Source organism: Etheostoma spectabile, chromosome 12 (assembly GCF_008692095.1).
Source record: "Etheostoma spectabile isolate EspeVRDwgs_2016 chromosome 12, UIUC_Espe_1.0, whole genome shotgun sequence".
NCBI classification, from domain to species: domain Eukaryota; kingdom Metazoa; phylum Chordata; class Actinopteri; order Perciformes; family Percidae; genus Etheostoma; species Etheostoma spectabile.
Genome location: NC_045744.1, coordinates 8,502,783 through 8,529,388, shown reverse-complemented (window position 1 = coordinate 8,529,388; position 26,606 = coordinate 8,502,783). Strand labels below are relative to the sequence as shown.

Sequence of the window (26,606 nt, the reverse complement as noted above, 5' to 3'; positions counted from 1 at the left end):
CTGCGTCGAAAGGAGCCAGTTGAGGTGGTTCGAGCATCTGGTAAGGATGCCTCTAGGGCGCCTCCCTAGGGAAGTGTTCCAGGCACGTCCAGCTAGGAGGAGGCCTCGGGGAAGACCCAGGACTAGGTGGAGAGATTGTATCTCCAACCTGGCCTGGGAACGCCTCGGGATCCCCCAGTCGGAGCTGGTTGATGTAGCTCGGGAAAGGGAAGTTTGGGGGCCCCTGCTGGAGCTGCTCCCCCCACGACCCGATGATGGATGGATGAATGGAAGTTTACTTTCTTATACTCCAAATACATCAGTAAAAATCCAGTAGGGGCTAAACTGAACTCAACAGCTAGTAAACCTGACAAAACATCTTAGATTCTGCCACTGATAACTTAATTTTGAGTCAATATTGTGCTACTGGTATGAATGAGAATAACCTTGTGTTGTACTGTGTTGCAGCTGCGAACAGGGACCATTTTCAAAGCACTCTATGGTGGTCCATTCAAGGACTCTTCATTACTCCACAACAGGTTGTTGACAGCCCGAGAGCATTGCACTGATGTTGCTATAAAGTAAAAAAGTCCAACTCAAAAGGCTAAACAAGGAAACTTATTAGAAAAAGATGCAAGATTGTATAAAACAATTATTATATGGCAGCTAATTTACAAGTTTGAAATGTCAGAGCATCCTTGAGCATAAGTTTTCTTAAGTTTCTGCTCCCTTTGCACAAAACATTTTTGCTCATCTAAAGCACAATTGATCTAATCTGTGAAACTTTATTCTCATACTATAGTGAAATTAATGGAAAAAAATGGATTCCTGCAAGAAAAGCAATATCAAACATATGCTTTTGGAAAATATTTGGCATGGAAGATGCACATTAATCCTAATCAATGCCACGATCAATAAAAAACAGTGATTGTATGTACAATAGTTTTATCTCTTGATGCCTGCGATATAAAACAGTATTTTGAATTCAGTTGTTCTTTTGCAAGATATACTTTTTGACCTAATCTAGGAAGTTTGGCATATTGGCCAAAGTTCCACAACTTTAAAATGAATAATGGGCTGTTGCAGCTTACACAGTGTCAGGCTCCTGAGGCAGTATGTCTGTTTATTTCCCAGAGTGCCGTTTGTAAAGGAAATTGGTTTATACTTATGAGCCATTGATCCGCAGAGAACAGTACAGTTTGTCATTCAGTAGGTCTCTCGGACGGAGGATGGAGAGATAGAAGAGAGTCCGGGGAGAGATAGATCCAGATAAGTTACTTCCACCATCGCTATCAGCGCAGTCTGGGAGGACATACTGTTAGAGAGGATATGAATGGCTCGCTACTAAAGAGATTTACCAGCAAAACATTGGTTTAGATGTTCAAAGGTCAGGGTCTGGACTATTTGGTAGACACAGACAAGGGAAATGACATGGTTTAATTTTTTATTTTAGTCACTTTCATTTAGATTTATGGTTAATTTCTTTTGAATGCATGAAGTAGACTTGCAGTACAGAATCAGATGTTATGAAGCCTTTGCATTAAGAAAATGTGTCGGATGTAAATTTAATGAAAAGCTTTTGAAGCTCACTAGATATGTAGATGAAGCCATTTAAAAGTCTTCTTTGCACACTTGCTGAACTAACCATTTCTCTTCACAAAAGTATTATTTAGCCATAAATATTGCAACGGCTTTGCAAGAAGATATTAGAATATTGTTTTGGTGTTAAACACTTTGGTTTTACTGTATACCAGCCAATAAAGGCCATATTTTGATGAAATCATGATGACATACTGGGCTCACAGATGGACAGTGGAGAAGTTTAAAATGCTGCAGGGGAGGTTTGATGACCTTTTGATTTTTTCTCCACTGTGAAAACCTGGAATCTCGCCACAGTTGCTGTTCTTTACAAAAAGGCGGAAACAGACTTTTCACAGCCTCCGATTGAACCATATATATCAATACTAACAAAGTTTTATCACGTTAAAACAAAGAGAAGGAATGTCATAGTTTACAATACAGATAAACCTAAATTTAAACACTGCTCAAATGACACCTGCCAGTTTTAATATGTCTTATCAAAATCCAAGGGCAAAAGAAGGATTAGCCTTGATAAGAACCTCACAGAGAGGACAAAGATGAAATGCTTATGACATAATTATGACAAAAAATGAAACACCCAGTGGAAGCATGACATCTTGGCCACTTCTGTAGATCTGTGATTAAAATGCTGCATGAATGTGAGTGTCATTTCATGCTTGATGAGGCAGCAATTTTATCCACTGCAGCCTACATTTTGCCTAAGAGGATAAAGTTACTGTATATCCGCAGACATACATTAGATTTATGTGGTTTGATAATGAATTAATTGATAAATTACGTATTTTCAAAGGGGCAGTGCAGCCTTTTGAAGGAGCAGATCGCAGAGCTTGTGATGCCCATGCTCCACTATCTGCATTCACAATATGGCATTATATACTTGAGCTTCAGAAGAGCAATTCATGCTAATGGAAGCAATTACACAGAAATTACAACCTGTCTGAGTGTAAGACTACAAGTGAGCAGGCATGTGCCAGAAATAGGCGCTTCTCATACAATCAACACATACTATCTGTGTATCATATACTTAACCAGTGTGCTCGCTCTGAGTCAGTGTTCCTAACTACAGAGTTGAGAGGAAGGAGAAAGACTGACATTTCCATAATCTTACATGAGCATTGAATTTGACCTTGTGTTACTTAATACCCAGCACAGCTCAACACTTGAAAGAAGCTTATCTTCATTTTGATGAAGTCCATAGGGGGTAGGTGGATTTTCCCTTTCCCCCGTGGAAATCCCAAAGGTTAAAATCTACACACTCGATATTTAATGTATGATAGTGAATTGATGTCACCAATAATAAAGCTACCCTTTTTGTAACATTTCCATGCTCAGTATATATTTAGGGTAGCAGAATATGTTTTGGTACTGCAATGGTACTCTAATCTAGTGAATGATTATAAATGATTTCCCGGAGATTTTCATTTAAAACTTTCTATTTAAATGCTTTAAACTTGTATTTCATCACGGAGTGGAACTACAGCCAGTGGTTCTGTGTTTTCAAGAGCTGACACTATGTAGTGTATAGTGACTCTGTAAGCTGAAAATTGAAAAGGGGTAAAGAAGAAATAGAAAGTAAAAAAGAACAAACAAAAAACATGTTTAATGTGACCGTTTTCTGATCTGCCAAAACTTGGATTTGGTCAAGGTTAGACATACCACTTGGTTCAGGTTCTAGGGAATAATTGTGGTCATTACTAAAAGAAAACCACGTTGACTGTTAGTAGGAAATGGGAAGCCAAAAGCTGTCTCTCACGTCAAAGTCACACTTTTTTGTTGAACCATCCACTTTACCCCCTCCTTTGTAAAACCCTTTTACAGCACTCTAGCAACATCAGGCTACTTTTGCCTTTCTTCTGACAGAAATACTGAAGTCATTATTCGCACAGCCACAAGGGGTCATAAACATGAATCGCTTTAGATACATGAACAATGTTGTGGTTTTTCTTGTAAGAAGTGGTATTGCCACTGAAATAGGTGATGGTAATGCCAGTAAAACAAAACTCAAATACTAAAGCTTCAAAGTTGATGCTTGGCCTGTGGGTTTATTTATTTATTTTATTAATCATGTCTGTATCACTTTTCGTTACTGTTTATTGTAATTGATCAAATAATTGATTGTTGCAGCTGCTCAATGTTCCAGGCAAGTCAGTAGTCATTTAGAAACGTGGCATATGCGCAAAGCGGGGCTGAAAATGTGCGTACGCCACTTCCCACGCAAAGGTTGCGATTTATAAAAAACATACTTGTTGGAAGAATGTGTGGTCCTCCACGCAAATTCTGACCCATGCGTACACATATTTTGGAGACAATAGAAATTGGTGACGCAGATGGTGAGGTGGCGAACTGACGTCAGACTGCAGAAAGTAAATGTGGAAATAACGATTACTCTTGATATTTTCTTAATGGTACTAATGCCTCACACACGTTTTTTCTCTCCATTTTATTTACGCTGTCATGAAGACTAAATCCAGCAGCACTTGCGCTTGTACTGAGTGAGTTGTTACATAAACACCTTGTAAAATCCAACTCAATTCTTAATAATTAATCGGCGCTGTCTCCCCGTCACATTGTCTACTACGGATCGCAGGAGGAGGAGATGGCCCGACTCCATGGAATACAGGATAGCATCAAATACCATTAGATAACCGCAGAACAATGTAAATAACTAAATAACTAAATTCCCTAAAGCTGTGCTCTTGGATTTATGTACTGAATTGAGTCCAGTAGAAAGGGCAACGTGCTGGAACCATCACGGTCCAAGCATGTCCTCGCAACTCTAAGGGAAACCGGGTGTTTTATAGAAATATTATAATCTTCAACTTTATCACAAAGACTTGTTTGGATAAAATAAGTTAAGGTTAAATCTTATCATATACCTATAGGACTGATTATTTATCAAAACTGTCCCTTAGTGCCGCAATGCCTGTGTCAGGTTTCCCTGCACTGTGCGAGAACAGGCCGAAATTATAATTTCGATTTGTAGCAATTCCCAAGCGTCGGAGAGGTTTTTTTTGCTTTTTCTCCATAATCATGTCATCATGATTCGGCATGTTCGGCGTCACAAAAGAACTGCCAGGTTCATTACCATACTTATCAGCATTCACAAGGTGCTTTGCATTGGCTATTTATGGTAAAAATGGGTGTGTACAGGGCGGGTTAAGAGGCTGATTCACGTTCGCACACTTGTAGGTATCCGTGTTTTATAAAGGAAACATTGCTTACAGATGTCCGTGCGCACGGTTTTATAAATCTGAAATCTTTTTGGCGTACGCCCTTTTTGGCTTTTGGGCATACATACACTTTTAGCAAGGAACGTACACCCAGTTTTATAATTAAGAACCCTGAATTTGATCATTTTGTTTGCACAAAAGCCATAAGTCCCAACAACATGTTTGTGCGTCTGAAACAACAAAGAATGGAACAAAAGAAATCTTCAAGTTGAAATGTAATGCGGCCATTACAAACTAGAATGTGCAGACATTGTTCCAGTGCCCCCCACATTTATTCTTTTAAATCCTTTGAATATTTGATAGATTACTGCTTTAGGTCATTAGGGGTTTTGGTATTTATAAGGAGCACAAAAGCCATACATCCATATGGCATTTACAATTCATGGAGCTCATTATAATAAAGAGAAATGCTCTCAATACAATGTACATAACATTGGTAATTGGAGCTGAAGATACCTTAACTGTCAGTGGAGTGAACTGCAACCCTGGCATTTTAATCTGAACCTAATCCTGAACCTTTTTGGTGGGGTTATTTAGCTTTTTAAGAGCTACATAATGAGCGGTTGGGTTTAAAAAGCTGAGGGACCATGGTACCAACTGAACCCCCAACCCTGACTGATATAACACAGTTAAATTATTCAGTTGAAGTAATAGTCTTGCTGATGAAATATTCATCATTCTGTAATGAGGGATGTATTGATTTAAATAGCAGCACTTTGTTGAAAGCCCCGGCTTAGTTCAGTGAAAAAAAAAAGAACGAATGAAAGGTATTCTGCAGATTATCTTTTTGTATTTTATCAGCACTGAGCACTTGTACTGATTACTAATTAGGCACTCATGTGTGGGAACTAATTGTAGGAAATCACAGTACCTTCATACAGTAGATTGGGTATCAGCAGTTACTGACAATGAAAACATTGTTGCTCTTTATTGCATCATTCCATTGTGAACTCCATTTGCCCTGAGCACAAAATTGTGCTGATGACTCAATGACCGCTTGTTACAGGGAGATTCTGTCACTTTAGAATAATGTATTACTTTAGAAGCACAGTATTGTTTAGTAATAGGAACACAGGTCCCGTATTTAGGGTAAATTATTTTATCATGAAGGAAAATGGAACTGTTGACAATAAGGTCTGAGTTATCCTAGTAACTGGGATATCTGGAGACTTTTTTCCTGAAGATCTTTGATTTTTTGCTAATTTAATACAAACCAAAGTAGGTTTTGGGACAGCGTGGCGGGTCCAGCTCATTGTGCTATTATTAACTTTTCTTTGTTCAGTGCATTATTCTGCTCTTGACTATATAAAAACAAATGTGCATTGAGCACCATGTGGCTATTTTCTTTGTGTTAAGAGATGGTCAAGTTTAAGAAGTCATACAGTATGTAGGTCTCCAGAGGCTGTAGCTTATCCATACATTTGAAGAAATTGGAAAAAGAGAGAGAATGGGTATGTGAGCTAGTCACCAAGAAGGACAAATTGAAGTAATCTGTCATATACATATGCATACATATCAGTTTAAAAAAAATATATATATATATATATATATATATAAATACTACATTTGCCTCTCGGTGAAATACAATCTAAATGTACTGCATTATTTGTATGCCTAGCACATGGATGGTGTCTCCGTTTAACCGATGTTCAGAAGGTGTCCCTCTAAATTGTCTTAAAGGAATTCAAGAGGGAATAGAATGACAAAGTGTGTGACTTGAAATCTAAGCCCCTTCCACCCACTGCATTATCAGGGCTCCACCTTAACCTTTTGCCTTGGTTGCACTGGTGCTCCTCACTTTTTTTTTTTTTGGTGCACTAGCACAAAATTTAGGTGCACCCAAATTTTTCCCTCGCGTCACCGTTAACGCCACAATTTCAAGGTCACCTTTTTTGATCACACTCTATATACATTCATGTATATTATGTAAATGTTTTTAAACAAGAATTAGGTGTAGGTAAATATTTTTGGTTATTTGAAGCACAATTTTACTGTATATAAAAAAAAAATGTTTAGAGTGCTTCACTGAGCTGCAAAAATAAAACATGTAAGCAAAATAGAATGTGCTATTGTTTAAAAGTGCTTCCCTGAACTGAGACCTGACATTTCATGGCCCAGAGTCTCATGGTCCCACCTTGCTGTCGCATGCCCTGTAACACCTGGAATTTGGCCTTCTTCCCCTTTGGCCTTGGCTAAACCAGCTCGCCACACTCCCTTGCATCAAACCCTCCTGACTGATGCTACTCACAGAGTGACAACGGCTGACTCATTATGAATGGGTCCAGCACGGCTGGAATGCGCTTTGGCGGGTCAGCTGTGTTACACAACGTCTTGTGTATGAAATGTCTGTATCGTCACTGCACTGCATTTTTATGAAGTATGATATTCTGGCCATGGGTCACATCTCTCGCCCAGGTCCAGCAGGCTCCGTCTCACACGCTATTACTCAACGAACTGAAGTTCGTTGCGTTCAATAACTTCTTCTGTGTTTTTCGCTGTGGCGGCTGCAATAACAGAGAATTACCAGCAGAAACACTGGTACAAATACAGGTTTCCCTCTCATGCTCAACAATAAACAGCTGTATTAATAACAATTACTGTAGACAAATGTCAGAAGTGTGGGCCGACGCTATTGCACCCCTACAAAAGTTGGTCGCATGTGCAACCACAATTGGTCGTGCTCTAGAGCCCTGATTATTATTATTATTATTATTATTATTTTAAAAGGATTACAGTTACAGTAACTGACTCCTGGTGTGTTATTTGAAGCTAGCATTTTTACACTTCAGTGGTTCTGTGTTTTTAATAGCTGAGATTTGAAAAATAATGAACAGCTCTCGACAAAACACGCAACATAAAAAGCTCTTTTTCCCCTGCTGTGCAGAAGCATAAACAGTGTTACAGTGAACTGAAATCCTGATAGCAGTTTCGATCTTTATGTGGTATGGCTGTCATTGTATGTCTTGTCAAGAAATTGCTGTTTGTGTGAAACATTATATTGGACAGCTTGTCAGACACTTTATGGCAGGGAACAAACGATGTGGAATAATTTTGTTTACGGCAGTGGAAAACATGGAACAGCCTTGTGTGCCAAACTTACAGGATGTGAGTTAAGGATGTAAAGAGGCACCATTTGTCTTAGGTAAGCACCAGCCTACATCTTTTACATGGCATAAACTGCTGATTAAACATGACACATTGAGGGGGTTGAACAGGACCTTTGAGAATTATGGCACATTCATAAACAAGCAAGAAAATGTGTCCCTGCTGGCTTGAATGAATTAAAATACAATGCTGCTAAATTTCTTTCTTCATCTAAATCCTTTAGTGTGCAAATTTGGTATAATTATTATTAATTAAAGGGATACTGATTTGTTGATTTTAATCTTAGTGAACTTTGTGTGGGCAGTGTTTAGATAAACAGTGTTTGGCTTCCCTGTGTGGCGCCAGTGCACCAAGGTGCAGAGTTTTGAGTCACCTGGCAGATCTCAGCTGACCTCTGATGCTCTGCTCCGCAAGGAGCTCCGTGCACGGGTGCACAGAGGTGAGCCAAACACTGGTCATCTAAACACACTGCCATGACACAGAGCTGGATTAAGTATTATCAACGTTGGTATTTAGCGTACTAGTCGTCATTTTAAATAACGAGAGTTCTAGGTTTGAAATTATATCAGAAGACAAGAAAAAGGATTCCTTTCTTACGGCCCCAAACTACAAAAGAACTAGCCGACAAAAGAATATTACATAAAATGTATTTTCCATTAAAATTGATCATAAATGCATTAAAGTTTTAACTTTGCCCATGAGCTTATTTAGAACAAAAAAACAAAATAATAAGATTAATTCTCAGGGATCATTTCTTTTTAGAAAGAATATTTTTGTTCATTGTATGGCTATAACATTTTCACTTGTCAGGAACACTCATGCCGCATTGCAAATATTGACTTTGACACACTTATACATTGCAGTACAATTCTACTTTTTGGGAAGCTTTCTGCTGCGTCAACATAGCAAAGCAGCATAGAAAAAGCAATAACATAAATATTATGCAGGCGGCACTGCAAACAATTCCCAAATGTGAGAAACTTCGAATTACAGGGGTACAAGGGTTCATTCAAAGGCTGGGATGGAGGACCTGCCAATAACGGCAGAGGAGTTGTTTGGACTCACAAACAGGCGCACCTTTGACATTAGCAGCTTGTCAAGAACTTTGTTGATAGCCAGTGGTGTAGCTGTGGAGTTGTTTTTTCTTGCACAGTTGTTAGCTCCATGTGGTAGCATTTATGTGGCTGAGAATATTTTCCTGCATGCTAATGATGAACACAGGTATAGACTGGGTGCTAACTTGGTTGACATTTCAGCCAAAGTCTGTGGGGTGACTCGGAACGGTTTAGGAGGGCGAATAACAATCAAGTTGATTGTTGAGCAAAAGTTGGCTGAGAGAGGCTGAGTTAAAGGGCCAAATGATGAAACATGCTACAGCATGACTGACTAATATTTTGCATAAGGTTTAAAAGGACAAAACAGGACAGAGAAATAGCACGGCAAAGGCAACACCAGGAAGGTGTGACCCAGGAGAGGTTTGAGTTTGGATGTTAAGATGGTTGCAGCAGGACAAAGAGCTGAGGCCAAATTTGTATTAGCACTTTAAATTGCCTGTTCAATATAGAATAGACAGCAGCGTAATGTATTTATGACAGCAGTGATATGTAATGGGAAAAAACCCAACAGAGGGAACATTATTCCTACAGTAACTGTAGCATAGCATGTCATGAGATTTCACCATTCTACACACACAACAGAGGGGTACAACATGCAACAAAGATCCCCCTGCCAGGAGTCAAACCATAGATGTTGCAGTTATGTGTTATACACCCTAACAATTACACCACTAGGGCACCCTCAATAGAATATTTAAAGAGTAATTTTCTCATTACTCATTTCTGCTGGTTTTTGGCCTACAAACTTTATGGTTTTTTTCCACATGCTGTTCCTACAACTAGTAACGTTATAAAAACTACAACACCACACCGGATCTAACTAGACCGGAAACAAAACAGGCACGCAGCACACACTTGTTTGGGCTTGTCGTTTTGTGCTCCTTTTTTTTATCAACTTTTTACTGTTTAATATTTTTGAAAATACAGAAACAGACAAATACAAGTAAAAGGGACTCCTTTATATATTTCTCTCTCTCTCTCTCTCTCTCTCTCTCTCTCTCTCTTCTCTCTTCTCTCTATTATATTATATATATATACAGTATATCCACATATATATCGGTTCAGGCACCATTTTAAAAGTATCATATCATGCTGATAAGAGCAGTAAAATGAGAAAAAAAATAATGGGACAAAAAGAAATCAAGGGATATTTAGAATAGATAAAAATTTGCGATTAAACATTTCAATTGTTTGACTACTACTGCACTACTCTTAATGGTTTGTGCATAAATTATGGTAGTAAAAGCATTGCGAAACTAACATTCAGAAACAATACACAGAAATAAAAATTGTCCTTGTCAAACTCAGTCCAACATATTTTCCTCCAAGAGCAAGACAGCGTGACATCTTCATCTGCTTGGAACAGTGATAATGTATGCAGTGACTGAGGAGGTGCTGCAGACTGTGGCATGTTTTCAGTGACACAACATGGGCGGCTGTATCAAAGAATTTTTTGCTCTGTCCGGATGATATACTATGCTTAATATATCTGAACATTCTGATTGTTAATTTGCTAAATGCAGTAAATATAGAGACATTCAAATCATATCCACTACATTGAAATCAAGACAAGAGTTTAGCTTACATGTTCCATTTCTTAAATGACACAGTTTTGGAAGCAGCTCTGTGTGGGCAGAGGACACAGCAAAAGTGCAAAAAAAATCTCATCTTTTTAACTGTGTGTGAAAAGCGAGGTGTTATCTAATGAAATCTAATGAAAATGAGAAACACTATTCCCCCTGCAGAGTCTCTGCCAGAAGAATGTCAGAACTACTGAGCTCTTGCCCTCACTGTCGCTCCGGCATCCTTCTTTCATAATGAATTTAACAGGCTTCCATAATGAGGCTATTATAGACTCCAGCCTCCCAGCCGTACAGAGAATTAGATAAGAGGGCACCTGGACACTTCAGCAGCCATCAAAATAGATGTCAATCAAATTAGCCAAGGTCTGTGTTTCGCTCTTGTTTTTCTCCCAAAAGACAAGACTGTACAATCTTTCCCAGAAGGTTTCTTCGCCCCCTTTCATTTTCTTCAGACAATATGCCGTCGTCAAAACTGTCCCTCAGAATCTTCAAATCTACATCAACAATTAAAAATACAGTAGATATAGCACAGAAGGATGAGGCATTTCAAGAAGGGCACAAGCTTGACTGAGCCTCTGAGAAATGTAATGAAGAAAATGCCCCCAGGATTTGTATCAGCAGTTAGCCTTTTCCCTGAACCTTAAAAATAAATGAAAACATAATAGAACAAGACTGAGTCTACAGCCATGCAAGCAGCTCTGTGAATTGTTTGGAAAGTGTAAGTTTAGAGCTAAATTCTAATGCTAGGCATCATGCCAACAATGATAACGATAACGTGATGAGTTTTTGAGGTATGTTTTATTATGTTCATACAGCACAGGCTGATGAGAACAAAGTAGTTTTACATGTGGTTATAAATGAACACGTGGACAAATTGTAATTTTGACCTGATTATGACACTAAACAGAAAGTCATATATCAAAGTTCTTACCAATCATCCTGAGGGAAGACATGAATGTCTGTACCAAATTCCAAGGCAATCCATCTATTAGGCATTGAGCTATTTCACGGAAAGCAGAAATGTCAACCTCATGGTGGCGCTAGAAGCAACGCCAGGGGATCACCAGAGTAATTTTGATTCATCTATGGATCATAAATGTCTGTCCAAAATGTCATGGCAATCTATCAGATAGCTGGATCAAAAATGGTGCACTAATTGACCGACGTTGCCGTGCCCAGAGCGGTGCCGCGGGCATGGCTAAAAAGGATGAGAAATGTAAGGTTCCTCATGCCCCTGATTAAATTATTCTTTACTGGCTTCCCCGAGTAACAAGTACAGACAATTAGGAGGAGGCAAATGAAGATTTGACTTTCAACCGAAGGCTTTCCAGGTTATCATCAGAGGGAAAGGGAAAAAGAAGAAGGTTGCCAAACCACAGACGATTTTGCCTGTAGGGCAGAACAAAATCCTGCAATCCCATCAACAAAACTGTCACGTTTTAGAGTTTTTGTTAAGAGAAATGAAGGGGAAGACAGAATGAAGCAGAAAAAAAATGAAAAAGATTAGTAATAGAAATATACCTCTTAAGAGTGCTTGACACCACCTATTAAACACTGCAGTAATTCACTCTATAATTAAGTAAGGAAATTGTCTGCACAGTAGCATGGCAATTTGAAATGTCACTTCTAAATCTCTGACTCGAACAGTAGTATCTTATAGGAATTGTTTCCTAAAGCTTTATATCTGGATATGGCATTAAATAGGCCATTATCTAAATGTCACTACCTTAGTGATTGGCAATTATGTTGACTGTATTGATCCGCCATCGTAGCTCTTCTTTAACGTCCTTCACCGTTTGTTGTCTTCAGCCCTGTAGCCTCGAGAGCCACCGCCCACAGCTTAGTCAGAACCTCTGCAGCTTCTTTTCTTTTTTCTCTTGTGTTCAGGGGGACATGATTTCCTTCCTTAATGCTTTATAACCCTGCCACTGTCTCCAGGCAACTCAAAGGCGTAAAGCTTGTTAAGTCTCTATCCCCTGAAGAGGCTGAGTTCCTTTAAGATGTTATGCACTTCCAGAACCTCTGCACGTTTCTGTGGAAGATCAGACCATATTCACACACCAAGCACTTTGAGAATAATTTGAACAGTAATTGTGTTAGGCAGTCTAAGCCCTTTTTACATTGCTGTTAATGTGGCTATTTGAAGCAGCTGCTTTTGACACTACTGTGATGTCAAAGAGACAAGAAGAAAGACAGGCAAGTGTATAAAAACACCAACCTTATCTACCACGTTTTATATTTATATTCTGCCATTTCCAACAGAATACATTTTGAAGGGACATGTGATTATATTTTCCGTCTACATACAGCATTACGTAGACCATTCATATTGAAAAATTTTTTGCAGAATGAACAATGGAAGGTTTTTTCAATATTAATGTATCCACTCATAGCAGCTAATGTATGGTTAAGATAAGTTGGAAGATTAGATGGATAACTCAGTTAAAGCTAAGGAAATATTTTTTCATGACAGTTAACGTCCAGAAGGATGGTTAAGATTAGGAAACACATATCATTTGATTAAGGTTCCAAAATGTCAGTGGTGGATAGATAGTATAAATGTCATGCTGTCTCCACATTCTATATTTGCACTGAAAGTAATTTAAACATTCTGAATAGTTGCATGTGGATATAATTTGATTTAAAAACACATAACCCTTAAATAGTAGCCTAGGTAATTTTCAAGTGTGGCACTCAGAGCAAAGACACATGGCGTTTTTCCACTGCTGGTAACAGCTCGACTTGACTCGCATCAACTCGCCTCTACTCGACGCATTCTGCGTCCGTTTTCCATTGCAGAAAAAATGTTTTGTTTCAAAAGAAGCTGAAGGAAGCAACAAAAATCACCGCTAAAAAAAACAGGAGTTTGGGAATTCCGACGGAGTTCAGACGTCGATATGACGGTTGTTCGCTGATGAAAAAGGGTAAGTTAAGTTTCCTGGTAACGTTAGCTAACATTTGCATGTGTTAGGGGCCCCGGTCAGTATTTAGGCCTACTATAACGAAGGTGGCGAAAAACAAATCTCCTGGTCCATTATAACACCTATAAAGAGAGACTTCGCATTTATAATTTGGAACTGAGGAATGCAAGAAGGTCCTTCTTCTCTGATATTATCTCTAGAAACAATAATAATTCACGTGCTTTGTTTGCTACTGTTGATAGGTTAACAAACCCTCCAGTACCAGTAGCATCTGAACTTTTATCTACCAAGGCCTGCAATGACTTTGCCTCCTTCTTCAAAGACAAAATTCAGAAGATTAGACAAACAGTCAGTGCCTCCATATCAAGTTCAGGATATGTTGTCACAGTGTTCAAGCAAAATTAGTTCCAATATGACAGAATTTCACACAACCAACCATACAAACCTGGAGGACATTATTCAACATCTGAAAACCTCGACCTGTTGCCTTGATTTCTACCAACGGACTTTTCAAAAATGTTTCCAATTGTTGACTCTGATCTTCTACAGATTGTGAACACATCTCTTCTTTCAGGTATCTTTCCACAGGCCCTGAAAACTGCAGTATCAAGCCACTTTTAAAAAAGAACAACCTAGAACAAGTCACTAATGAGCAACTATGGCCATATCAAACCTTCCGTTTTTAAGTAAAATCATTGAAAAAGTAGTCTTTCAACAATCAACCATTTCTTGTCATTAAGCAACAGTTTTGATACCTTTCAGTCGGGTTCCGACCACACCACAGCACTGAAACGGCTCTTGTCAAAGTTTTTAATGACATCCACCTTAACACAGATAGTGGCAAAATTTCAATCTTAGTATTACTTGATCTCAGTGCTGCATTTGACACGGTCGACCAGACATATTACTAGACCGATTGGAAAACTGGGTAGGACTTTCTGGCTTAGTACTAAACTGGTTTGAATCCTACCTAAAGAATAGGGATTACTTTGTGTCAATAGGTAATTATACATCTGAGCGTACAAATATGACCTCGCGAGTTCCGCAAGGCTCCATTCTGGGGCCTCTTCTGTTTAACATCTACATGCTTCCACTGGCTCAGATTATGGAGAAAAACAAAATAAGTTACCATAGTTATGCGGATGACACACAAATTTACATAACCTTATCGCCAGGGGACTATAGTCAAATACAAAAACTGACTAACTGCATCAAACAAATTAACGACTGGATGTGCCAGAACTTTCTGAAATAAATGAAGGAAAAACTGAGGTAGTTGTTTTTGGAAAAAAAGAGGAACGATTAAAAGTCTGCGCTCAGCTTCAAACAAAAATGTTAAAAACAACAGACAAAGCCAGAAATCTTGGTGTAGTCATGGACTCAGACCTGAACTTTACAGCCACATTAAGACAAATACAAAGTCAGCCTACTATCACCTAAGAACATATCAGGGTTAAAGGACTTATGTGTCAACAGGACTTGGAAAAACTGGTCCATGCTTTCATCTTCAGTAGACTTGACTACTGTAACGGGGTCTTTACAGGTCTCCCAAAAAAATCAATCAGACAGCTGCAGCTGATTCAGAACGCTGCTGCTCGAGTCCTCACTAAGACCAAGAGACTGGATCACATCACTCCAGTTCTGAAGTCTTTACACTGGCTTCCTGTGTCTCAAAGAATTGATTTCAAAGTACTCTTGCTAGTTTATAAATCCCTTAACGGTTTAGGTCCAAAATACATTTCTGATCTGCTACTACACTATGACCCCCCCAGACCTCTCAGGTCATCTGGGACAGGTCTACTTTCTGTCCCCAGAGTCAGAACTAAACAGGGTGAAGCAGCTTTCAGTTTCTATGCTCCTCATATCTGGAATAAACTCCCAGAAACTTGTAGATCCGCTGCTACTCTCAGTTCTTTTAAATCAAGGCTGAAGACCTTTCTTTTTGATGCTGCCTTTCTTTAAATTAATGCTCATTTCTTTCTTATGCTGCACTGTAACTTTTATTCTTGTGTTTTATGTGTCCTAATGTTTCTATTTTGTTTTTAACTGTCTATTCATGTGCTTATTGATTTTAATGCTTATGACTTTTAACTGTTGTACTTGTGTTTTATCTGTTTTAATGATTTTGTGTAAAGCACTTTGAATTGCCCTGTTGCTGAAATGTGCTATACAAATAAAGCTGCCTTGCCTTGCCTTGCCTATACGCTATATAAAGTACATGAACTTTAGCAACCATGATTACACACCAAAATATGTATGCTGTGTACTGTTTGTGTTTCAGAGCATTAACGCTTTGCAAAATCCCCGCCGCAGACCGTCTGGTGGGCGTTCGATGTCCGACTGGTGAGACCTCTGGTTCTGACCTGCTGGGCTTCGTATAATCTTTAGAGAGTCATGAAGAGGCTTGTGACTGGGATGCATCTGGGACAGCAGAGCCGGTGGTGACACTGTCACAGGGTGCAGAGGAAGAAGGCCGGGATGTACGGGACGGTTTGATGAGCTACTTGAAAAGCTAAATAAAAACTTTTCTTTGATATATTGTCTTGTTTTTTTAAAGTAACAGTGTGCAATATTGGAAACGACATAAAGCCCCTAATAGCCTTTAATATTGAACAGTTGATAAGTGAGAATAGTGCAGAGAGTAGATAATCTGTCGGTGTCTGGCTAGATTTCTTTTTTTTTTTTTAAATGTCCCGTTTGTTCTGGACACACACTCCGCACTCTTGTTTGCTAAAAACGCAGTGATCCGACCAACCAGCAGTCTGCAGGTTTCTACGTCACCTTTTGGTATCTCCTCAGCTCGCTTGGAACCTCGACTGAGGTAGTACTAAAAAAAGAACCTGGTAGCAGGTCCCAGGGACTTTTTTTCGTGATGGAAACACAAAAAAGGCGAGTAGAGTCGAGGCGAGTCGAGTAGATCCCACGCAGTGGAAAACCGCCATTATATACAGTATCCTGATGAGAAGACAAGATGGATAGTAGGCCTGTGACAATTTTTAGGTTATTTTGTATAACCGCAATTAAAGCATTACTTTATTTTATGAGATTGGTCGTACTATCCTTTGGATCCATCAAACAGGTTTGCAATACCGGCGTTTTATCAGCCATCAGTACGTTAGCTAGCCTATGATCCTATGGATTCCTACCAGATGACGCCCCATCCGCAGTTGCAAATCCAGTTGGCTTTCGAACGTGAAGATTTTACCGAAGCACTTTTACTTGTGTTTAAGTGATGTACTTAGTTTGTCTGTGGTATTTAATCTACTATGGTGCTTTGTTTAATAGTAATGTTACCGTTAATGACGACGCTGAAGCAGCAATGGCAAAAGGACTTGGGTCCTAAGGGGTATGACTGTTGATGGTAATTGTTTGATGTTGTTTAGATATGCCAAATTGTAGTTCTACAAGTGATTATTTGTTGGCCTGTTTAGCTCAAGCTATGCTAGTGGCAGCTGTCATTTGTTGCCAAAGCAACTCTAAAACACCGTGGGCTGTTAGGTCTAAAGCCAGAGAAATTAAACACGTTCTGTTTTTTGTTTATGATTAATACTTTGTTTTTTATTGATGGGAATACATTTACATTTGTATTTTTTGTTCATTTAAAAAGTTGCTGTAGGTAAGATTGCAAAGATCCACAGCCCATTCAGCTAAAGCCCAAAACAATCTCCTAAGCCCCTCCACCCCACAAGGGAGTGCTGTGAACAATAGAGCAGGGAGAAATCTAACAGCAGCTCGTGTGCGGGGAGGGGGGGGGGGCAGCTATGTAATGCATGTGCATGAGCAGTGATTGACACACAATGAGACACCCCCCTTGGCTCTCATTGGAGGATCTCAACCGGGAGCGGTGAATTTTTGCAAGTCGAACTACAGGCTTTAATGTAGGTGGTGCCAGAGGAGCTGGATTTTTTTTGTTAAATTACCTGCTTCTTGTTACAGTATAAATATTTGATAGCTTTGAAATGTACAGTTGTATTCAAAATAATAGCAGTCCAACATCATGAACCTCATAAATCATATTTTTTGGTAGAAATAATATGTATACATGGCAAATAATTTACTATTAAGTGTTGTTGAGCCATAGAAAACCAACAGACCCAACAGTCATGACATGCATGCTGCTCATTCTGTGTAATTGAATCTGTAATTGAAAGAGGCATGTCCAAAATAATACCAGTGTTGTGTTCAATTATTGAGGTGATTGATTCTGTGAAGAAACAGGTGTCAATTATGGCCCATATTTAAGGAAGGAAGGAAGCAGATGTTGTGCATGCTGGTTATAGTGCATTTCACACTGAAATACTGGGTCGTTCCAGACATTGCTCTGAGGAACAGCGGACTTTGATTAAAAAGTTGATTGGAGAGGGGAAAACATATAAAGAAAGGCAGAAAATTATAGTCTGCTCAGCCAAAATTATTTAAAATGTTTTGAAATGGCATCCAAAGCCTGGACATAAGAAAAAAAACAGTCAACTACCATTCAAATGGATAGAAGAATGGCCAAAATGGCAAAGGCTCAACCAGGAATCCAGGAAAATCAAAGAAGACTTAAAGTTACCCGTGAGTACTGTTACAATCAGAAGAAGGCTATATGAAGCAAAGCTATCAGCTAGAAGCCCACGCAAAGTCCCATTGCTGAAAAAAAGACACGTACTGAATAGGTTGAAATTTTCTTAAAGACACATTGACTGGCCAAAGGAGAAATGGCACAACATTCTGTGGACTGATGAGAGCAAAATTGTTCTTTTTGGGTCTAGGGGCCAAAAAAACAAAAGACCGTAAAGCATAGTGGTGCAAAAATCATGTTATGGGGATGTTTCTCATACTGTGGTGTTGGGCCTATTTATCGCATACCAGGGATCATGGATCAGTTTCAATACATCAAAATACTTGAAGAGAAGAAGAGAAAACGCCTTTTGAAATCGTCTTTCAACAAGACAATGACCCAAAACACACCAGTAAGCGAGCAAAGTCTTGTTCGATGAACAAGATTGATGTGATGGAGTGGCCAGCCCAATCCATAGAACCTCAATCCCATAGAACACTTGTGGGGTGACATCAAAATGCTGTTTTGAGGCAAAACCCAGCAAAGCAGAGAAATTGTGGAATGTAGTTCAATCATCCTGGGCTGGAATACCTGTTCACAGGTAGCAGAAGTTGGTCGACTCCATGCAACACAGATGTGAAGCAGTTCTCAGAAATAATGGTTATGCAACTAAAGATTAGTGCAGTGATTCAAAGTAAAGCAAACATTTGAGACATTTTTCAGTTTATAAAATAAATGTTTGAGGTTTGTAATGAAAAACAAAAATACTGCTTTTTTAACAGTGTAATATTGCTTTTTCTTCACTTTCTGTAAAGGTATAACACAAACTTGATCAACTTTGGGCATGCTATTCTAAGGAGTTTGAGCATTATTTACTTTTTTAAACACACTGCTATTATTCTGAACCCAACTGTATCTAATATAGAATAGTTTTCATCCTTAAGGACGAGGAAGCAGGGTGGATAAGAAAACAGTTAGACGGTCCTTTAGTTGTACATCCAGTTTCAAGCTCCACTGACAGAAACATCCAGTCAAAGTGTCCTTGAGCGGGGCCACGATTCTCAACTCGAGAGACAGTTGTTGACACTACTTTGTGACCTCCCACTAGGTAGGGGCAAGCCATAATTGAATTCTTAGGGGATCAATGCAGTGCAAAAAAAATAAAAAAGTCACACATCATAATTGCAATACTGTGGAAAATTGATAACAGAAGCGTGTGAAGTAGCAGTGTAAAGGCTCTTTCAGATGCTGATAAATCTTGTGACTAGTGAATATTTTGTTAGTCAAACGCAGATTAAACCAAAATAGGCACTTATGCATTTCGTAAGAGACCAAAAGGAGAGAAAACCTAACCACACACTTTTATACATGCACTCATGAATATAGGACATAGTGCGCTCCATCTTTATTTTTACATGTGAAGAAGTTTGGTATTTGCAGCTTTCAAGTGCTCATCTGAGATACCATATATCATAATGTTGGGAGAAAAAATAAATAGATTCACAAAACTTTGAAAATATCCAGAGTAAAGTCCTTGAAAGTTTTGGTAAAAGAAAGTCCATCCTCCAGATATGCAAAAATAGACCCAAGTCAGATAATCGTGTGGACACTAGTTGGAGATGAGACAGCTTATCCCCACAATAATCTAAACTGGTGTAGCATTAAGTATGAGAGGGCAAAATCATCCTATGGCTTTCACATTATTAAATGTAACTACCTACACTAAAAGACAAACTAAAAACAGACAAAAAGAGTTGGAAATTTGGTGATACTTGTATATCTTCCTCCTAAATGTCCTCATTCTTAGCTTGTAATTTCTGATCTTTATTCTGGAGTCAAGGAGCGTTTGACAGGTCTCGTGGGCCATTAGGAGTAACCAAATAATGGCGCTCTGAGCCAAGCCAGTATTTGGAAATATGCCACACAGAAAAAAGGATGTTTTACAAAAGATATTGATCTGCATGCTCTCATCACACAAATAGCACATTTAATAAATCAGGAACAGGGGATTATTGTTTCCTTAACAATTATGTGTTTCTTTACAAAAGAAAATGTTCTATGGCATCATTTAGTAAATAATGAAACATGAGACTGCTATGTTTTGATTTGAAGTGAATATTCGGTATTCAAAATTATAGACTTTAAAGAGCTTGCCAGTGTTCCATGTGGTCAAACAACCAGAGGAAAATGTTTCACTTGTGTGGTCACTGACAGATTAAATGTGGTGCTATAAACAGGATTAGGTCCACACTGAGTGGCTGCCAGGAGAGTGGCACATTAATTAGTGCTGTTGAGCATCACAGGATGAAATCTGTTTTCCGAAAAGTAGTCATTGATCACAATCTATCTTAAGTTACATTAAGTTTCAATGTTCGACTCTTAAAGCTACATTGTGTAACGTTTGTAGTTGTTCATTATCAAAATCTGTGTTGCCCGTTCAAAAACCTTTTTTATTCCACCATCAATTTCAAGTATTCCTATTGGCTTGAAATTTTACATTTGTGCTTACATGAACTCTGATAGACTCTCCATAGTCATGCACCATCTTGAAATACGTTAGCCGGTAAGGGACATACAGGCTATACTGCTCCACCTTTCACGTTTTTTGACTCACAGCTGCTGCTAATAGGTATATTTTTTACCAGACACTTTTTCCTGAATTTATAAAAGAGTTGATAAATTTGAAAACTTATAAAAGAAAGTGCACTAGCATATTTTGCATTGCTTCAGTACATTATTTTGTATTATTAATACATATTTTATAAATACAAGCAAAAAAAGTGATGTTTTGCCTTTATTGCCACACTCCTGGGGTCCCATCTTTGCCAACTGTATGGCATGGCACTTGACATGAGACTTGACTCGTGGTCTTTTATTGCCTCTAATTTAAGGTTAGTTGTTCCACTAACAAACAAATTGTTTGCAATTTTTTTGAAGACGAGTAGGTTCCACAGTAAGTACAGTGCATGGACTGGTCGTCTAGGCTATAGGGTTGTGCCGATGGACGACATCATATTATCGTTCATCGTGATGGTCGACTGGCATCACGATAGAGAACCACCATTGTGATGCCAGTACCCGCCAATGGTTGGCGGCGGGTGCAAATTTCCCACCCTGCTGGCATCGTCAAAAAAATAGTGAACATTGGAGCTGCTTTTCAACTAGTTAATTATCCTCCGGACCGCTGCAGTCTCTTTTTCTTTCTCTCTCCTCTCTGTCGCGGGTGGCACGGTGTGAAGCACGCATCCGCGCCACTCTTTGACATGCACTCCCAACAACCACGGCTGATAGACGGCCTTTTGTAGACTTTCGCTTTTTGAAGCGTGACGGCTACCAAAGCTGCAATACGTACTTTGAACTGTGTGGCGAGAGAGAGAGTTGATTGCGATATATGATCTCAACGCTAGATGGGAGAAATTCTTACACAGTGTAGCTTTAAAAGTCTTAGTCATCTCCATCTGTCACAAAAACTAATTAATTCTGTATTCATCTGTGCATGCATTTCAAGGAAAGATAGCTAAACTTAACTTAAAAAAAACATTATATATATATTCAAACTCCAGACTACAAAAATGTGTATTACAAGGGTTGTATATATCATATAGGCATACGGGATACAACCAGTAGGTCCTATGGACATTATATGTCAGACTCAATTTCCCATGTAATCACATCAGAGAGCAACACTTTATCTCATTGAGAACACAAAACAGAATGATTTTTCATGCATGTCTGACATATCTATTTTCATACACAATATCATTATTCAGTCTTGTCTGAACAGCTGTGTGATCTTTGCAGTTTCTTCCTTGGCCCTTACCAACATGGAATTTAAACATTCTCCGCTGTAACCATTCCTTTAATCTTACATACTGTAACAGCACCAACAAAGACAGAAAATGTACTATATATTTTTGTTAGTAGTATCATTGTAGTTTTTCTGATGTTTGCCTGTTTGGTTTGTGTATAGATTCTCAAACATTACACAGAACATCAAATACTTCTTTGAGAGTCTTTGGCCCACATTTGTTTACACAACTGAGGGAAAACGGAACAGCAACAAAAATGTCTCTGGCACCTCCTGACAGCTCCAAAATCAAAGTTCATCCCTATCACTTATATCAGAGACATGAGTGACATTGCTATTATGGAAATATATAATTTCAAATACAATTATTTTCCAGGCTAGACAGTCTGCATCTGTTTTCCCTGAAGCGGTTGCATATTGTTGTGCATTTCAATATGAAAATACCAGCCATTAGACAAGGACAATTGAGTGGAGTTGTCAAATTCAAGAAGATCTATGGTGTTGATGGAGACAAAGAATACTTGCTATTCCCAAAAGAGGTAAAGGAGAGGTAATCTGTGTCCCGCTTTGCCTCTACAGCCTGAAGCTATTGGCAAAATATTATTTTAACAGTCTGTGATAACGCAAAATTCCACTAAATATTAACTGATTTTCAATATCTTCCTCTATAAATCAATAACAAGAGACACAAGAGAGGTCTGAGCTAAACCGTGATTTAAACTTTGAAACAAAAATATGACTCTTACTGTCAGAGTGTTATGTGACCATAACTGAATTACCAGATTTGCCAGTGTTGCACAGTACACCAGGGGATGCCTGGAGACTGCATACATATCGTTTTCATTACGAAAATAACATGCCATAGTTGGCTACATTTTCAGGGAACTGCTGGCATGCATGTTTTTGTGACAACCTCACCAGTGCAATTAAGTTTGATTGTTTTCCATTCACATTCTAATTGAGCCCATTCAAAACTCCTAGTGAAATGCATCTATTACGATAAAATTGAAAACGCTGAAGAAATTAAACTATGAACATCAGTTGATTTGACTATTAAGCCTAATCATCAAATTCCTGTGTCATGAAAAAGATTACTTGGGGCTATTTCCGCTTGGAAATGTTTACTACACTTTCATATTTGATCACCAACACCACAAGGACACTTTGACTGGATGTTTCTGTCAGTGGAGCTTGAAACTGGATGGTCCAACTCGGATGGTCCAACTGTTTTCTTATCCATCCTGCTTCCTTGTCCTCATGGATAAAAACTATTGTCACAAACCCTCTTCAGGCAACCTGATGTGATTTTGCAGCAAGCGTCTACTGTGTCAAACATATTTCTTCATAAAAAGCTGTCTGTCCCACACCTTACCCAGGGCTGTGCACTCTGTCACCCAAACGGAGCGTGTCCATCTGTCCCTTCCCATTTATGCTCTGTTGTTCTCAGTGCGGCAGCGGCCGTCATGTAACGCAGGAATGGTTGACAGCTGTTTGTCGATTCAATGCCACGGCTTATTTCCTCTGTCTGTTTGTTTTGATGTCAGCGTTCAGCGGGATCAGTGGGTGAGACAGTGTGCCTCTGTTTCAAGGCCCACTCATGGCATCAGGACACAGAGACCACAAGGTAGTTGGTCTTTTTACAGCATGTCTGATCAGTTTGGAGTTCACCATCACAGCAACTTACAAGACTGCCTGTATGAGTTTATCATCAAGGTGACCGAAATCCTTCCTACCGTGGATGTTAAATTAGTTAAATAGTGCTAAGAGGATTTGCTAACTTTATGGTGCATCACAAAAGGCTGTGTATAAAAGCTCGTCTGTCAAGTGTTACTGGGGGAAAAAAACTAGCCAGATGTAGGGTTGCACTTAAACATGCTCACAATGGCAACATGCTGATGTTTAGCAAGTACAATGTCATATTAGTGTTTCCCTTCCGAGTCCCTTTGCCATCTTTTCCGGTGGGGGGGCAATGTTGAGCACAATTGTGGTTTAGTGCACATATTTTTGGAATATAAATTTTAAAGAAACATTGATTTACACCTCACACAACTATTTAGCAACAGTTTAAAATAGGGACAAGGTTGCGTGACTTTGACTACATGGAAAGCGTAACGTATGCGGACCGTTAGCGGAGCGTATGTATGTTTTAACTGGCCACACCAGCTGTGCACATACGGCGTAGGCTTGTGTGAGACACAGTGAGCTTTTGCTTTGGGATTGAGGTTTCTTCAGTTTTTTGAGCTGGCACAGCGCTGTGAAAAAGTCAATTTACTGTCAGCTGTTATCAGAGGGTGCAGGTGAAGGAAACAAAAATAAAAACAGAAACTCTCAAAATGAAACCGATACAGTCATTCACAGTCATTATGTTGTTTCCTGTATATTGGTAGTTTTATCATGGGCGTCAGTTGGGTTTGAAATGTGCAGGGGACAGAGACGCATTCAGAAGTGCATTTTCAGAAGTGCTGGGTACAATGATGCATTCATTTCTCTCTTTCACGCAGGTCATATTTTGAAGACGCTGTCCTGTAGCTTAATAAATCAAATGAATAAAAATGTATTCGAAAATGTGATGATGTCCAACACATTTTATGAAGAAGAAAGCCTTAAGTTTTCAAAAAGCATTAGACGTATGACCTCGACATAGGCCTGGCCTACCATAGGCTACGAGTTGGAAGTTCAGTGGGCAAATGTATGTCTATGCCTTTTGCTAATATTTTCAATACAATTGACCATATCTACACACAACTTCTTCAAGTTCTGCACTCCAAATTTCTCCAAGATTGAAAAAGCAAAAATAGGTGTTGCACAGATGAACGCTACATCACATCATAAACTGACTGCTCTCAATTCACAAAAATAAGCATCCATCCAATCTACATCTGTCATTCTGACCAACACTTGAAAGCATGCAATCCCCATCATCATCATCATCACAACTATTCTCAAATTTAGCAATAGATTAAAGCAATAATTAAACAAGATACTGACTACTCCACGATCATCTCCACTATACCAATGCTTGCTGTACAAACGCAAACCGTAAAAATAAGTTGGTGGCTAAGGCTAACATGAATTGCAAGAGAAGAGGAACTGCTGATCACTTGTGTGCAAATGCACAAGACCTAGCCACAACACCAGCAAATCTTAAGTAATAAACATATTTACATATTTTTTGTATTAACTTACCTTTGTCTCAGTGGTCTGCAGATCCATGCTGTGTATAGCAACAACCATTTGTTCTACAGGTTGTCACTCCATATGTTATAGTCCATGGCACTAGCAACCTGGTATGGTGCTTTATACTGTATGCAGGCTAAAATGACTTGCCTGACTATGATACCTTTGCTTATCTCAGACAAAGAGTAGGTAGCCTATAGATATGATCATACGATCCCTCGTTCCCTGTCCATGCCAAGCTGTTATTTTTTTTTTAAACTAAATTGAGCTTGAGGTTTTTTTAAAAAGTGGTGGGTACAAAATGACTCATGACAAATCTGTATCAGATCGTTTTATACCCACCGTCCCCACCGAAATCAACGCCTATGAGTTTAATTTAAAATAAATGACACTTCAGATCCATTTCTAAGTAAAAGAACTGCACACACCTCGCGTCAAAAAATAGAAATAGAGGACAATCCTATTTTTACGCTTGTAGAGCGATCTCTGCGGAGAATACGCGCCACCATGCGCTGCTCTTGTGTCTGGTGTAGTCAATGTCATTGATTATATTGAAAGCGTAGTGTTGGAACATTGGCATACATTCCGCTCACAATGTAGCCAGCTATATAATAAAATATAGCATAATTATGTCATTCTTTCACGTAGGTCTTTGTTAGGGGAAACCCTGCATACTAACCATTTCAGTTAGTTTGCTAACATATGCTAATTAGCACGAGATACAGAATGCTGCGTGAGTGATGAATGTCATTGACTTTGAAAATAAATTTTGAGGTGACTATGGGGCTTGAAGTCAGGGCTTCACCCAAGTTGTTACAATTCATACTGACGGGGACCATCTGTGTTCTTCAAACATTTCCTGGCAATCCCTCCAACAGTTGTCGAGACATTTCACTCAAATCCAAAAATGTCAACCTGCTTGTGGCTTTAGAGGAAAGGTCAGGGGATCACTAATGTCAATTAGATTCATAGTTGAGGAACAATGGATATCTGTATTTTGTGCCAATCCATGTTTGAAAGGTTCAGAAATTTCACCAGCTAAGTGAAAACTTAGCTGCTGGTGGCGATAGGTGCAAAGTCAGGGGACAACCATTATTAAGCCTCATTCCCTGGGGACCACTAATGTTGGTCTAAAATGTCATGGCAATCTATCCAACAGTTGCTGAAACATTTGAGTATGGACAAAAGTGGTGGCTTAAAGCAGCTTCCTTCCTGCTGATTGTTTTGATATTCAAAAGATATGTAAATAATGTGAATCCCTTGCCCTTTGCAGTGACAGGGTTGCTGTCCTGCTATTCAGCTTTTAATTTTATAAGTCATCTCTGATAACGACTATCAGCGCTCCCCAACATTTAAAAAGGTGGAGGTCCATGGTAGTATTTAAAACTGCATGTGACTAGATTTTTTATGACTGCTGTTCTCAGAAAAGGATCTACAAGACACTTGCTACCCACTTTATTAGGTACACATTCTCATTTACACAAACAGCTTGCTCCTCCAGACAGCGAGTCATACTGTATATAAATAAAGCAAAAAGGTTTAA

The 26,606-nt window shown here is 38.9% G+C and overlaps 1 long non-coding RNA gene across 1 annotated transcript; it reads right to left on the bottom strand.

Annotated features, from left to right (window-relative positions):
- Positions 1–3,767: 3,767 nt before the first annotated feature.
- Positions 3,768–26,403, bottom strand: LOC116699120 (uncharacterized). Its single transcript, XR_004334372.1, has 4 exons — positions 26,394–26,403; positions 26,114–26,117; positions 15,528–15,532; positions 3,768–3,968 (listed from the first exon to the last, which is right to left on the bottom strand). It is a non-coding gene; the product is annotated as an uncharacterized LOC116699120 (long non-coding RNA).
- Between the last annotated feature and the right edge of the window lie 203 nt (positions 26,404–26,606).